We start from the raw sequence: 16898 nt of genomic DNA on the forward strand, positions 1-16898 counted from the left end.
ATGCGCCTCACCTTATCGGACTGTAATAATACTTAATCGTTGTTGTCGATGATCGTTGAGGAAGGTACTGTCGTTTGATGCAATGCTGTCGTTTATTCTTTTCAAGTTACAGTCATACATATAAGCACTTCCTTTAACATCTTAAGATCTCGTCAGAGCGTCCGTTATAAGGTGCTTATGCACCAGCTCCTCCGAGTCGTTCTGCCTGCGGCCGCTCTCCCAGCCTCCCCCAACCCCCCACCTCCTCCCCGAGACGTCCCTCCCGGCAAGCCCAACCAAAGTCGTAAATTTGAGGAGAGTCTCGGGGTACGGAAAAGCGGTCGGCAGAGGCAAGCACCGTTCCGTTCTTACCGCAGAGCGTCTGGAGTATTTCAACTTGCCATACAAACAAAATAACCAGACAAACACAACAAAAAGACACCAGTGAGTACAAATGTCTCAACATGGGCATCATATACGGGAGTCTCTGATAAACTCACTTACTCAAGTAGACGCTTCAAATTTTGCTGGATTTTCTGAAGCGTCGGTCTGCCTTCTGTAAAGCGCCGGTAACATGAATAAATTGCAAACGGCGGGAAACGCTGTAGTTGCAAATATGGGAGTTTCTTTTTCGGCACGGCTTGTCACGAGGCATTACTTATTTAAAATACGTTCTGGCCTTTCTTTTTTGTTTTTACGAAGAAACGGCAGAAGTGTCTCGTAGAACCGATCGTTTACGATAAACGATGGATAGTCATCAAGTTAGACTGCCCCTATTCGGACACCCGTAAGCACTTTATGATTGGCAAAACATCTTGCAGTTTGGGGAAAAAGTCAACATCCCGCAGATAAAGACGGTGACTCCAGAATCGTATTTGATGTTGTGGCGTATAGGTGCACTCTACCATCTCCGGCCTGTTTGAGGCGATACGGCCTTTCGATGCACCCTGCATGCCATTCGGGTTCATGTGCGTGTGTGTACATAGATGCATCCTGCAGCATTCGTGCGGACTTCTTTTCATCCTTCTCCGCCTAATCCCCACCTCTCCGCATCCACACATTTGTTGTCATAAGCTTACGCACTGCGCTTCGTTGTGTAAGAGCTATAGCTGCAATTCCGACTGCGAAACCCTCGTGTTACCGAATTATGCGAATTGGCCATTCCTGCTTGTATAACACCCATGTCATTGTTCGCATTAAAGAAAACAAAGCCTCTCCGGATCTCGTTACTGTCACAGCTTGGTACGTGCGTGTTGAGCACATGCGCTCGTGTTTACATACAATGGCCGCGGCGGCTCAGACGGCCGCCGTCTAATCGGCATTCAGGCATCTCGCGCAGCGCGCCGGAGTTGTTTGGGATGTTCACGGACAATCAAATCTCTCGCGACTGCACTGTTTTCTCACGGCGGAAGCGCACACGAAACGGAAACGTCTCCCCTGAATGCTAATGCATCTATCGCGCCCGGTCCAGCATGAGGCTGCGTCACGATCGACGCCGTTTTTTTTTTCCACACGGCGGGCAAGCTATACGAAGCTTTCTCGAAAGTGAAACTGCATAGCCATGTGCTCTCGTCAGAGAGAAGGCGGAGAGGTTTGAGAAATGGGAGGGCGAAATCGAGCACAAAGAGGGGGCGATTAGGCGTCGGCCCTGTATCACGTATATGCCTACGTTCACTTCCAGACCATCTGTTATAGTTGAGCGCTGTGAGAACGGCAACCGGTTCCTCGTTCAGAGCGGGCATGCCGGACATAGTGAGACGGTGACGCCGGCCCGCTGCCTGGCTGACCCTGTTTTCGCTTTTGTTTTCGCTCCTGCCGGCACCTTGTCGGGCAGCTTCGGGCGGCGCAGACAATGGAGAATTACGGCCGCTGTTGCTGCCTTCCATTTCGCCGCGGTGCTTCCTTTTGATTTTGCTATTGTTTTTTTAAAGAATTGCGGATGCGTCGTCGCCCTTGCATTGTGCTTATCTCCCTTGATGTTAACGAGGAAGCGCTCGGTCAGAAGAGAAAGTCGGAAACGGTGGGAGGCAGGTTCGTGCAATGTAAGGGCAAGCTGGCGCCAATTGCTGTGTTTTGTTCCGCGCACGGCGTGGGAGAACTTGCGCAGGAGACGTAGTTTAAAGGAACCCGCCGTGGTTGCTCAGTGATAGGCTATGGTGTTGGGCTGCTGAGCACGAGGCCGCGGGATCGAATCCCGGCCACGGCGGCCGCATTTCGATGGGGGCGAAATGCGAAAGCTCCCGTGTACTTAGATTTAGGTGCACGTTAAAGAACCCCTGGTGGTCCAAATTTTCGGAGTGCCTCACTACGGCGTGCCTCATAATCAGATCTTGGTTTGGCACGTAAAACCCCATCATTTAATTAAATTTGTAGTTTAAAAGAATCATCCCGCGCTATCGTAGCGTTTTCGAGTTTGCGAGTGAATCGCGAACTGCTACGTCTGAAATAGCCCATAGATTTCATATATTTATCGCACTCAAAATTATTTTTTGGGAACCATGGAAACGCCGGATGTTATCAAAAGCTCATTTCCTTTACTGATATGATATAAGCCACGTTCCGGCTGACATATCATGGCATCAGAGACGGTTCGTTGCTCCTCGCGTGGTCGAACGCGACGGTCAGTAGAAACATGACCTTCCGCCCAAGATAAGGAAAACGCGATTGCTATCAAAGGGTGAGAACGTGTGGAGGAAGACGTCGGTGTCGAATGCGGATGTGTGAGGCGCTAACTGGACAGTCTATGACGTCATGCTTGGTCAGGTTCATGTTCCTTCAAGGCAGGCGCACCGCCGTTATAAACTGCGCGTGAAATTACCGTTCTATACTCGTTACTGAGATAATTGAAAGCTACCTAAACAATTTACGGGTGACTTAATTCTCAAACTCTCATGGACGTTGGACCACCAGTCGTAGACACGGACCAACGGATTGCGACTCATTTAATGCCCGTGCACCGTACAATGGGTGCACGTTGAAGGAACCTCAGGTGGTCAAAATGCATCCGGAGTTTCCCACTACGGCGTGTCTCATATTCTCGTTGCCGTTATGGCACGTAAAACGCCCAGAATTTCATTTTTCTTAAAGTTTTCTAAGTTGAGTAAGGCAATTGGGCTCGACGCACATGCGTAAGCATTGCAAACTGTTCAAATTATAACGCAATATTTTGCTGAATATAACTGCTGTTTTTCACGTGTGTTTTTCAGCCATTTGAAGCCAGCTGAAGGACGAAGTCTACGCAAATCCATGCAATACCCCAATCACTCCCATGTTGACCGAACCGCCATACCTGCAGCCCTCATATAATGGCTTAATAATCGCTATTCTTTGGATCTTTGGAGGAAACTTTGTGACTGTAGCTGGTAGTTGCCATGTCGACCTCCCGAAGACCCCTGTGAGACAACCGAAAAATCAGGCCTGCATTAATGCGGAAAGCCAAAGGGCGCCTAATGCACAATTGAGGACCTCTGCTGAAAAAAAAAAAAAGGAACGCGTTCAACGTATTCTTTAATTGCTGACTGGCAGAGTGAAACGCTGGGGCTGATTTGTTTTTGATACAAAACACTGTTTTCTAGGAGTGGCCCAAATCGAAGTTTTGAATGCGAATTGGAATAGTTAATGTGTATTATTCAATTCAATTCAAGTTTATTACATACCTAAAAAGGATACATAGTTGTGCATATACAGAAAGTTTCTATTCCAAAGAGAGTTATTCAGTATTTTTGAATATTCAAACCTGACGCAAATCTTCCGCAAGAACTAATCACTAAATTCTGGCTACAGTTATCCGTAAACTGAACAGAGTGTTGCAAATTATCATAACTGAAAAACTTACAAAGATTTTCGAAGCCATGCAGAAAGAAAATGGATAATGCAAGCTTTGTTTGTGGTTTTGCGGTGTAATCGCACATGACAAGCTGTGATTTTTAGTTTTAGTCTGTCATTTAGTGTTTTCGGTGCTTATGTAGCATCCTTATCTTTTACGCTACAGCCCGTAATGTTTTCCCTACAGTGGGCCGTCTTTCATGCCTCCCCCCCCCTACGGCACACTAGTCCGTCAATAAATTTTCGTTTTCTTCGTCCACAACTCTTCATCGTTTTTTCGCGACCACCACTTATTTCATGCCTTTGAAAAGCTATAGTCATACAGCAGTCATTCATTTTGGAAGGCCTGTTTGCAACCAGGACTCTAAAGTTGGTGAGAGGGCGCTCGTGCAGTAATTTAATGAAAATTAATGATCTTGTGGCTGCAACTGCTCCTTTGTCCCTGATAGTTAGTCTTTTTGGCACTAGTCAGTGCAAACGTGGTGGCTAATTATGTCGCAATAGGTTTTGATTATGTAAGTATATGCGTCGGTGTTTGACAATTCAATATTCGAAGCTATATTCGATACTTACTATTCGTATTCGTTTCCTATTCGAAAAAGTTGATATTCGCCCACCTCTGCTGTTTTCTCTTTGACCTATACCATACGCTTTAAGGCGTTAGTAATTATCAGGTATCTTACCGGTATCAAATTTTAATATGTCGATGCATTTTGAGGAGTGGCAGGCAACCATCTCGGCATAGAAAGAGTGCCCGAATTGACAAAACCTTCTTACGCTTGAATTGTTCGTAAGGGAATTTTTCAGCCAATCCTGACGCTGGGCATATCATTTTCAAAAGCTGCCAGCCAATGGCAGGAGGTACTTACGAAAGAAAATATTTGTGAATTCGTCCCGAGGAGTGTATCGCAAATCAGTTCTGTAGAAGCCCACAAGGTGGAGGAAGAATCGCAAATAAAGAAAGCTTGTCATCCACTCCACAGTCTGAAGGTACAAGGAAACCTAATACGGGCTTCCCTTAGAAAATTATATGGGTTTCTTTTCAAAGGAAACCCGCAAGGGGTTTTCTTTGTGGCTTCGGCTGTTGTGGGGTGGATGGTAAATTTTCCCTTTCATGAGGAGCGTAGTTTCGTCAGGAGTCACGTGACAGTTTGCTTTCGGCTACAGAGAAGGTCTGGTCGGCGGCAATCAATGAATGACAGGCAGGCGCTCATGCTAAACGCATGAATGACACCACTGGCAGTTAATAGGTCAGACATACCGATTGGCGAGCGTCTTCCCCTTCGAATAGTGCTAGTGTTGTAACTTTATTTCTTTAGTTTGGGAATAGGAGCACGGGTACGTTCAGATGTGGCAACACCGTAAATGATTGCGCACGGCGACGTCAGCGGGCTTGTGAGCGGAACAACGACGTCCATCTTAGTGTCCAGTGCCTTGGAAAAGCCCCGATTACTGCTAGCGGTTGGGTGGACGCTCCTGGCGAGTCGTCGAGCTTCCTCGTCCTTACGTAGTTCCCCGTGCGTCTGGACGTCCCAGGCATAGTGGGCGGGGTTGTGATGCCGCAGCGGCTGCGTGGCTGCAACAAATGGAGCCATTAACGTTGGAAACTCCCTGAGAAAGTGGAACGGAAGAGCAAAAGCGAAATAGAAAGAAAGGGATTTGCGACGTCTTGTTTTCTTATTCGATGCAGAGAAGCGCGGAAGCCGAGCATATAGAGTGAACCTTATTTCTCATATTTCTTACTTATTCAGATGTGTGAAAGCGGTGATGTTAAGTGCGTGGCAGGCGATTGAAAAAAAATAAAAATAAAAGGGACTGCTGGAGATCCATAGACAAACACGTAAAACAAGTCATGGTTAAATGCAGTTTGTCACATTGAGAACCTCTCAAAGGTACCCTAAAGGCTCGGCGCTATTATTAGAACCTCTTCGCGTTGCTTATGAAACGGGCCAGTTGAAGTGGGAATATTGAAGAAGCATTACAGCCGGCTTTTCAAATGACGAACTTATGCCCAGGTGGAAAATCGCCAGTACCGCCTGACAACCTGGAAATAGCTAGTCGCCATCGAGCTTATGGTCTCCCTTTCTGAAGCGCTAAGTTTGAACGACGCGTATTCGATAGAAACATGAGTATATCGCGAAAAACAAAAAAAACAAAACAAAAAGAAGTGAAAGACGCTAGATTGCAGTGCTTATGAAATACCCTGCTAGCCGCCATATCTCATCAAGTACCGCAATTTTTCGATGATACCCGCGGGCAACTGCTACGCCAAAAGGAAGTGTCTCCGCCGCGTCACACGAGCCCCCATTCCTCAGTGCAGTCCTGACCACCCTGGTTCGCTCACTCGCCGAGGGGAGGTGGCGGTTCAGAGGCTTCGCGTCGGTGCTTCGCCTACACCGGCAGTGACCGCTCACTGGCCACAGCAGTAGGGCACCGCGTATTGTAGTATGCCCGTTTCGGGTCGTCTCTATTAACGCAGTGAACGTGACACACTTGCTGTGATCGTGGCCGGGGCTATACTGCAAGCGCGTCTGCGACACCTCAGAGCGGCCGGTCATCGTCCATGTCCACCCTGCTGACTTACAACATTAGATACATCGGCTGTTTTAACGGTCCAATTGCTAGACTTTATGCGCTAGACAAACCTGTTCGTCCACACGTGACGCTCCTTTTTGTATTTATTTGTGTCATAAACTGTAATATGCTTAAGGGCGTCCTTCTGAGAAATAATTAAAGAAGCAACCACACTCAGCAACATCATTGACCATCGCATTAATGACGCGCCTTCTCCATATATTTGGCATTTATTCGAATTGACCGGATATATACATATGAAGTTCCCACGCATATTTTACATTTCAGTGGCCACCCCGATTTAATGGGTCTTGTGGCATTTGGATCTGGAAAAACAGCACGCAACAATCAGCGCGCTCAAATCTGCGCCTTTAAATAATTTTAGACATTTCGCTATATATAACTCTTCGCAGAACCGCAGGCAAGCATCCCATAGACAGCTTCCTTTAAGAGAAACTCTTTTGTTGCTCTTTATAGTTATGCTCCTTAGCTGCATAAGCTACAGCTGAGCTCTCAAGCTAACGGAAACATTGATCTCGATTGCCGCGTGTAGAAATTAACTGAATGTTAAACGGCAGCAACCAAATCAATAAATCGTTGGCTTGCCAGCGTTTCGGTTAGCGGACAACTATTCATTACACAGTAAGTGGACTCCGCCCCCCGAGATACCGCACTCGGTGCCAGAACTCCCCAACCGCTTAGCTTTCGCGGCGGCTAAGTCAGGGGCTGTGCACAGATGGGACACTCGAGCAGACACCGAACTTAAATTAGCGAGCTTTAGGTTGTCCGAAAACTCCTTTACAGATTACCAGGCTACAGTATCCGTGGGTGGCAGTATCTTGGCATCTTGTGATACTGTCTCCAACTACGATGCGTTTAAACGATTTTGCTTTATATTACGTGACTGTTCTCCTCTAAGAGTAATCATAAAAGGACAGCGCGTTGACGATCACGTCATCTATGCCAACACTTTTACACCAGCATTCACGCAGAATATGGTAGGTCACTGCAGTATTTTAGCGTTGAGTGCTCATTGGTTAAACTCTGCGTCGCAAGATTTTGCCCACCAATACTGTTATTGCCGTACACACCTCCGGTAACCCGGTGACACGTTTACGGAGAAGCTAAGGCTCCGTATTGTTTACGAATCGTGCCCGGGGTACTACTACTCGATAGAACCGGGAAGGTACGGAGAGACCCGCAAAATTGGTGGACGCGCATCGCGGACCGTTACGGCAAGCTCTCTCATGTGTCGTACTGCGGTCGAGCGCGCGTACGACGTCGTACGCGGAACGCATCCGCGCGCTGATGCAAGCTGCCGGTCGTAGAGCTGCCCCCGACAACAAACTGTACCGAGTCCACTCACGGCGGGGGCCTGCGAGGGTGGAGAGAGGGAGAGAGAGAGTGTGTGTGTCGTTCACGTTGCAATGCTAACCGGTTCAACCATCCGGGCACGACCCAGATTCTCCGCGGCCTTCCGTCTCTGTCGGGCAATGCTCAGGGCGCAAGAAGACGCCATGCGAACGAGAGGGGCAGTTACGCCTCGCCTGCCACGGCGGTCGCCGGGAGGATTGAAATAGCGCGAGGGCTCAGCGCTTACCGCCAACCCTTTACGGCCCCCTCTCAATTTCCTTCTCTGTACAAAAGACGCTGCGGTCGGATGCGCCTTTTTTTTTGTTTGTTTGTTACAGAAAGCGCGCGCTTGAATGCACGCCGTAAACCGTTACTGTTGTCTATGTAACAAGTGGAGAAGCTGTTGCCCACGTGACTACACATATAGAGCTGTGACCGGGTGCACCTACGTTTCCTCATAGTCTGACAAAACTGTACGCCTTATCCGGAAGTGTTCATTATTTGGACCCACCGCTGCGGCTGAGTGGTTATGCATGGCATTATGCGGCTCAGCCCAAGGTGACGGGCTCGAATGCCGGCCGTGCGCGCCGCATTCCAGTTGGGGTGGAATGCAAAAACGCTTGTGGATTTCGAGTTTAATCCGTATTTAGCGCTTACCCCCTTCTTCCCTGCCCCCGCTACGGTGTCTCTCGTAGATCCTTATTTGGCTCTCGGACATTCAAGCTCTATGATTTTATTTTATTTTGATTTTATAATCGAAGCTACACAGGTTTGGTTTGCTGGAACAATAACAAAAGCTATAGTTTACCATTATTGTGTGATTTGGTCTGATGATATCATTTAGCACACGAAAAAAAAATATGCCGATAAACGGAGACCTCGGTAGTGCTACTCAGATTATAATGCGGGCTGCGCAGGTTCTTCAGGGCACTCAGGGCACAGCGGAGTGATCGAAACTGGAACCAGGGCGCGGTCCGTGCGTAGGGACCACCGAGATCGGAGCGGCCGGGTGATGTTTCATCGGCGGCCCGCTAATTTTGTACAAACATATGCACGCGGAGACTTCGACGCGCCCCCAACCAACCAACCAATTAGGGTTCCAGCTTTGATGTCCCCATTTCCCCCTTGGTGTCCTGGAGGCGCCGCCAAAATATGCCAAACATACCCACCACACTTGACACTGGTTGTGCGGTGCTCCCAAAGAAGAAAGGCACAGGTTAGGATGGCGCGATAATATTAGGAAATGTGCTGTTAAGTGTTTATCACTGTATATATATATATATATATATATATATATATAGAACACTGTATATATTATATATAATATATATATATATATATTATATATATATATATCACATTCATCACTCAGCACCTGAAGTAGCATGTCAGGCGAACAGCCAAGTTAACATCTCTAGCATATACCATTAAAGCCTCTACTTGTCTCTCTATATATTATTAAATGTAGAGACGTTAACGGAGTCCGCTGACCAACGAAAGGAGTACGGTAATTTTGGATCGCTGGCGAAGGCATTCCTCCTGCAGGGGACCTTAAATAGACTGATAATGACGACGAATGATGATTATGTTGATGAAAGCCAATCCTGAGCGTGACCTTTGATTACTGAAGGAGAAATATCTCAACTCATCTGTCGGTGCAGAAGCCATTGGATGCGTACTGGTCAGATACGTCACATCGACCGGCTGTAATGCCTTCCAGTTGCCCTGCTCTGCGCGGCGTACGCGATGGAGCGAGCGGTCGGGGTGTGCACATCACGGTGATCGAACGTCGCACTCGCCGGCGTTGACGAATGCTATGCGCGGTGCAAATAGAACGTTTACTTATGCAAAGCGATGCTTCTCGCCCATCCTAATATTTCCTCCAAACAGGGCATATGACTGAAAGCCAGGCATGCGCGTTACCGATTTCTTTCACTGGCAGTGGAAGTCAGACAGCCACCTATAGCATTTCAACATGTCCGAAAAGTGCCGTGGTAGGCGCTTTGATGCCGTATACGAAAGTCGCTCCTCCGATTATGCAATGACAGTCTTGCTGAGAGATGCAAAACAAAATGTATGCAATACAAACACCAGTTTAGCACAGTGTGCTGAATGTCTGATATGTCTCCGGCTTGTAGGCACGTCGGCGTGGTCGGTGCTTCCAACCGGTGGCATCGCCGATGCGCAGTTCGTACAACATTAATAAACAGCCTATAGCTTAATGCTGTGAGACACCGTTAAGTTGGTGCCATGATACCGAATAAAGGTAGAGCAAACTAATGCCTTGATTTGCCGGTCATGCCATACATATATATTATAAGTATAACTGCCCATTCTCCGACGTCATGCGGTGTGCTCTGCGAGCTATGTTGCTCAGCCGCTTGGATGACCGAACACTTTTGGAGGAAAAGATCGTGGGATTTTTGCCTAAGCACTTTTGCATGCACAAGGCCGCAAAAGCCCCATTAAGCTAATTATCGAAGGCTACCGGAGTGTATACGAGCGCCTGCGGCTGTTAGCAGACCTACCCCTGCGAGTGTGTTCACACTGACTGACTTACAACATTTCTCGTATATTTCATATTATCTGCTCTTCACCTTTTCCCCTTTCTCAAGTGTCCTTGGTTAACCTCCCTGCCTCTCCCTCTTTGTCTTTCTTTCTTTAATAAAAAAGCAGCTACAAGAATGCTCGTAGGAAGCTACAGACGTTCACACGGAATTTCCCGATGTGATGATTGGTTATTCCTAAAGAGTTTCGGCAACATATCTAGCCTACTTATCCACCGCGTTTTATTCTTTCAGTCTACCACTTCTAGCAGCCATCGTGTATAAGTGGCGCTGAATATGCCACTTTACTCAAAAAGAATACATCGCTCGCTTGTTTGATGCCTGCATATACTGCATTAACATGTTTGAACCTGCCTATATTGAACAATTTTCGTTTGCATTCCTTATCCTTTATTATATTGCAGCGAAGCTGTTAGTGCAACTAGAGGTGCTCGAAAACGTTATATATATGCGTGCTTTAACGGTTTTCCTTGAAAACCTAGGTAATTAAGCGAGCTACTACAGGATGGGTGCCGCTCCATACTGGGTATGCTCCCAGTGCAGCAATAAACGGTACGTAAATATGCCTCACTGCGCATGCGTCAAGCATATGGGCGCCTTGAAGCGCGTATTTCTTTTGTTCAATCGAAACTTTCTAAGCCTTCTTTCCCGACGTTTGGCGCGTCTCCCCGGTCGGCTTCTTGCCGAGTAAGGTGGCGCCGGTCCTGGAGATAATGCAATAGTAAACTGGGCGGATCTCGGGAGATGGCGCGATGGAAAGTGGGCGAATCTCCGAGCCAGTGTAACCCGCGGTCACGTGCATCACCTCGGTAGGGTGGTGAGGGTTTCAGCGTCTTGTCCATTTGCCACTCAGACACGACATTGCTTTGCTGCAGGACGCGCTGCAGGAATGATCAGTTTTCTAGCATTTAATTAACCGCATCACGAAAGTTTGACTTCATATAGATTCCAAGATGTGCGTTGGATTCTTGTAATATTTTTTTTCTTGAATGTTTAATACTCATAGCTTCGACGAACCCTTCGGGTGACTAGAAGGTGTCCCCATTTTGTGTTGCCCCGTGGTGCAAGACCAACTATTGAGCCATTATGTTAAGATATACTACATTACCCAAGTTCACGAACAGCTCAGCGTCTAGAAAACTATATGCGACGTCCATGCAGCAACTTGACGTCTTTATTGCCATGTATTGGGAATGTATTGCTATATATACCATGTTATCAGACATGTTTTCCAGTGCGAATAATATATAACTGGGTGGCATCTTTTGACAATGTATGCCTTTGTACTTTCCTGTGTAAAATTTTGTGCGATATGAATAATCTGTTATTGCAGTTTTAATAATATCTCTGTAGGGGAGATTATGACGTTCGGGACGGTGCAGCCTACCCAGAAGGTGCTGCGTATTTTTTATTTTTATTTTCAAAATGAAAAAAAAAACACTGTTGATTGAAGAAAACAAATTAGAGGAAGGAGGCGAAAGTGATAATGTGATGCTATTCCATATATATATCAGAGAACCACCACAAAGCTTTTTGTTCGGAAGTTCTGTTCACTACTGACCGGTCGTTATCGTTAGCGATATGTCTAATACCACCTTTTGCGGACATCTGGTTTTACTAACTATTCTAACGTGAGAATTGTTCGGAGAATTAGGGCCGGTATAGTCCCTAAGCACCTGTTTGAAATGTCTCGTCATAAAGGGTTATAATCGCTGCGACCGTAGCAATCAAGGAGAGTACAGATATTTTTGTGCGATTTGGCATCCATTCTTTCAGAAATAACATTGCAGCTTGCTTTGTGTTGTATTGTGTTAAACTATGTTTCGTTCTAGTCTCAGTTTCTCCAGAACAGTCTTGTACACGTTCCTATAAAACAGGGACGAAAGCTCAATTTCTCGTTCCTTCCCTATCTGGGAACGAGTTTCCGTTACAGGTTTTGTTAATAAGAAAGGAACGCGTTCCAGCGACACTTCGAATATTGGAACGTATCGTTACATTACCGTTAAATTTGATTTTTCTTTTTTTTTGCATTTCGATGGGGGCGAAATGCGAAAACACTCGTGTACTTAGATTTAGGTGCACGTTAAAGAACCCCAGGTGGTCCAAATTTCCGGAGTCCCACACTACGGCGTGCCTCATAATCAGAACTGGTTTTGGCACGTAACACCCCATAATTTTTTTTAATTTGATTTAAAAAAATTAAAATATAGTGTAGGATAATTCGGAGGCGAAATAAACATCGAACTACGTATATTATACAAATTTGAACATCGCCGGCAGCCGATTATCTAGAGATAAAAAAAATTCCAAGGAAACGCTCCTAGACATCTTTACAGGGAGCACCGGCCATACTCCAGACATGTACATGTCTAACTGCAACTTTGGTGTTCCTCTATTACAAACGCAACACATATGGCACTTTCCACATCGGTCTTCAAATGTGCAGTCAGTATACTGCGCTTCAGATGTACAAATAGAAAGTTACTCACATGCATTGAAAGAAATAGAAAGTTAATCACATGCAAATTTTTTTTTTTTGCTCAAGAAACCGGATCGAAAGGAATGGTACATAGGCGTTTAAGTACTGCCGATTCAATATTGCAGTATGAGTAGGAAAAAAAAGTCCAGAATACATATTCGCAACTTAGTAAAGTCACGCAATCATAGTCATGTGACAGGCAGGCAGAAGTTCTTTGCGCCTCACGTGGTCCCCCATCCGCCCCGTATGATGTGCTGCGTACGTGTGTGCGTCTGTTCAATGCCATGGAACGTTTACACAAGGAACGTCGTTCCCTCTGCCGTTCCTTCATAAACCTAACGAGTTACCGTTATAGTTCCACCGACCCTTAACGGAACGGGGGCGTTCCTTCGTGCCTCCCAAAAAGAACTAGTTCCAGGAGCGCCGTTCCGTACAATACTGCTCCAGAGCAGTTCATACGTATTCATTCCTATTCATCGCGTAAGTTCCAATGGACAAAGCGTCGGAGTATATATGCCGGCCGCTTTATATAAATAACCTTTGGTAACAATCCCCGTTCACAACTATTTTTGATATTCTAAACAATTATTCTCGTTTGGGATGTTCTGAAAACTCTCGAATGGAAATAAATTATAGGATAACGCCAAATGATATCATATAAAATTGCTTAACAAATGAGCGTAAAAATTGATATGAATGCACAATGTCGTTAAAACCAGAAGTTTAGGCAAAACTGCGTACCGCAAGTCATTCCCTATAGCCGGCTCAAAGCGATGTTAGCAAGCGTAAAAATACCGTGCGTGGTGGCATTTCAGTCGCCGAACCCGCACCATTCAATACTAATGTCAGACAAACAGAACAGAAGAAAACGAAAAAAAAGATTCTTCTTATTGCTGCTATTTATAAAATAGGAAAAAGAAATTCGGTAAATTTCGGTACTCTGGGGTATATATTTGTTCGTTTTCATGACACAAGGCTGACAAAAGCAATAGATACCATTAGCGCTGCTTGGGAGTAGCGCAAACATTCTATTACAAAGAAAAAAAATATTCATGAGGTAACGGCTTGGCGTGATGCGACAGATTTGCATACAGCCCGTATACTGCAAGTTAACGCACACAGGCTTTGCAAGATGAAAAGCGTGTAGGCGTAGATGATATGTCAACTGTAGCACACGCGATGTTGTGTGACGCGCCGCCTTTCAGTGTCGCCTATGCAAACGGTACGTCGGCAACAGAGAACGAAACAAACTAAAACAAAGAACAAACTCGGTGGTTGTGATATTCTGCCCCATGCATCTGGGTCATTTCGGAATGTGTTTATTTCCCAGCTCTGGGCCATTCAGCCTACAGCCGTTATCCGAGACACTTCTACCTATATTCCTACTTCTGTGACGGGGGAGAAAGCAGTAAGCTGTAGCCTTCGTTATTACCAAAACTGGCGGCGAAAACCTGCGAAGTCTGGTTAGGTTAAGCACTTTCAATCCGTCAAGGTTAGCCAACATTGGGGGAACCGGAGAAAAGCTTATGTGAGATAACCAGGTTGTTGAAATTGGGAAACATTGCTGAGAATAAAGGTAACAAACAACCAAAAAAAATTGTTTGAACTAGTTCGTTGGTTTGGTTCGGTTGGTTAGGGTAGCATCTGACTTTTGCTTACAACATTGCGCTTGGGCTAAACCCTTCTCAAATGCGCATTTATACTTTCTTTTCCTGACATACTAAGCAGTAGCCAGAGGAACTGGGAGATTCGTGGGAGGAACTCGCTGCTAGTCCCCCTGAGTGCGTGGAGCTGTGTTAGGTAGATCTTTAGTACAAAAATTATGCCTTTATTTTTGGAACCCATATGAAAAAACTACGATCGAACGACGGTGGCGTGGCGACGCCAACGTTTCGATGAGGCGAGTACTCTTGTCGAAGCATGGCCGCTGTAGGGTGGTCGTATTGTCTTTTCCACTTCGCTCTTCACAGGTCTTGACTTCGCAGGGGCTGACAGTGCCATGGCAGCTATCTAGAGGCCGTGTTTAGACCACAGCTCTACTGTGTAATTATACTGCGCTTGATGCACAGAAACAATCACTCTTCATCGTATTAGCACGAATGGATGACTGGCCTTTATCTCTGTATCGACAAGATACTAGAATACTAACCTCGCCGTTCATCTGCCCACAAAGCTTGAATGTGCTTTACCGTGTTATTTCTTTAAAGCCTATACTCGTCTGTGTGAGCTCCTTTGACCACGTATCATTTTCGTTGTGCGTGCATGCGTTCAGGAAACCTCATGTCTTTCTTTCTTATAAGGCTATTAATAAAACAAGTTTAAATGAGACTTCGGTCCATTAAATGTCACCTGCTACTCCTCGACTCGCGGCAAACCAAAACCTAAGATCACAAAAAGCACCGAAGAGCACTGAACAGAGTCAAAGGGCAGCTGCACGTCAAAAGCTGTGCACGCGAGTCCAGAGAGCCACAGAAAACGCAACACCCCACAAACAACCGCAAACAGCATGATCTATTCTTTCCAACCCTTTCACATGTATAGGGTAGTCAACCGAACGCCTTTCCGGTCAAGCAACGTACCTTCTTAACTTCATATTATCTTCCTCTTTTTCATATCTCTGTCTCCTTTGCCAAAGATACCTACAGTAAGAAAGCAGTTGAAATTAAACTTGTCTAACCCCGAGTAACCCGTCCTCATTTCACTGAAACCCTTGGCAATCTCTCGCCACACTCATTGTCTTTACTAACTGCTGGTAACATGTAAGCTGTAACATGTTCTATGGTTAAGTTGCACAAACTAAGCCATGTAAGTGCACATCACGGACTCTGAAAGCATCTCTCTTATGATTGTCAAAGGGTGACAATCGCACGAAGAGTGTGCTAAGTGAAGCGGGCCTTGAAGATAACTCACGGATGTGGGAAAATATTTCAGACAAATGTTTGAATTATCGAGGTGGGGGGACTGAGTTGTCAGTCTGCTAGCGGCCCGTAGTCCTCGTAATGTGTCTGTATACAGATACATTACGAGGACTACGTTTAGTATATATACTGAACTTCTATGGCGCGTATGCTCTGAAAATCTTATCGTAGTATCGTGCTATAAAACTCACAATCATGTGAAAGTTAAAATGCTTAATACTCTTGCGGACACAACACTTAAGGTGAGAGGGGGAGAATAAAACGTATTTGTTAAACATTCACCCAAACACCTTTTGTACGTGCAATATTTACGCACTGTATTACCGATAATTTAACTTTCGACGAGGCTCACAAGCAGCAGCAAGCATGGAACTGCAGGAACTAGCAAAGAACACGCTGCTTCTTTTTTTAATTGCACTGACTTTTTCAGCGACTCTGTCGTCGCCAATTTGGCCTGCTTTTATGAACTTGTCTGAATAAGCTTTCTCGAAGTAGATACCCCTCTGGTGTGCTATCTGAAATCAGCAGACACGCAAGGGTATGGGCGGTGACCGACACGCTTAATTTTTCTCGCCAACCAAATTTATTTTTCGGAAAGGCTGATAGAACATTGGTGAAATCATAAAACCAGCCCGAATTCGTAAACTTTACTAAACCTCGGGAAAGTTGGCTAGTACGCACTGCAGTGTACATATCTAGCACGAAAAAAATGGGAGCTCTGCGAGTTGATGGAAGTTCGTGATAAAAGTAGAATAAGAGTGACTCAAACAAAACCGCATTGAAGACGACAAAGGAAGGCTCCTTGTCCTCGCCTATTCGTTTTTGTGTCCTTTGTCACGGTAATTATGCTTTCGTGGTGTATTGAATTAGTTGGGCACGACAAGTGATCGATGGTTAATTTGAACTGCTCTAATTGCACTTTCTTTGCAGGAATGAGGCTGCCATGTGCTCCGTGGTTCAGAATCCTCAAGAAATCCCACCTGACCGTGCCAGACACAACTGCACCTTCCGTTCTACACTAAAGGTGAGATTTCCAGCTTACACAGCACGTGTAGTGGTGTTGTAGCGCTTGGCAATCTACTTGTGACTCAAGCTTTGTTTTCGTCTTGCTTAGTGCACTAGCAGAAACCTGTAGTTTTGAAGAAAAAGTCTTTCTTTTCGCGTTACTCTTACTTTTCCGTATTGGTTATGTTTCTAGCTTCT

At 45.7% G+C, this 16898-nt stretch overlaps 1 protein-coding gene across 1 annotated transcript in view; it reads left to right on the plus strand.

Annotated features, from left to right (window-relative positions):
- LOC119465829 (carbohydrate sulfotransferase 1) overlaps nt 1-16898 on the plus strand; it is a 59700-nt gene that overhangs the window by 21667 nt on the left and 21135 nt on the right. The window contains exon 2 of the mRNA XM_037726301.2: nt 16626-16719. The gene's annotated coding sequence lies outside the window, so the exon portion shown is untranslated. The remainder of the gene's footprint in view (nt 1-16625; nt 16720-16898) is intronic.

This window comes from Dermacentor silvarum, chromosome 10 (genome assembly GCF_013339745.2).
Source record: "Dermacentor silvarum isolate Dsil-2018 chromosome 10, BIME_Dsil_1.4, whole genome shotgun sequence".
Taxonomy (NCBI): domain Eukaryota; kingdom Metazoa; phylum Arthropoda; class Arachnida; order Ixodida; family Ixodidae; genus Dermacentor; species Dermacentor silvarum.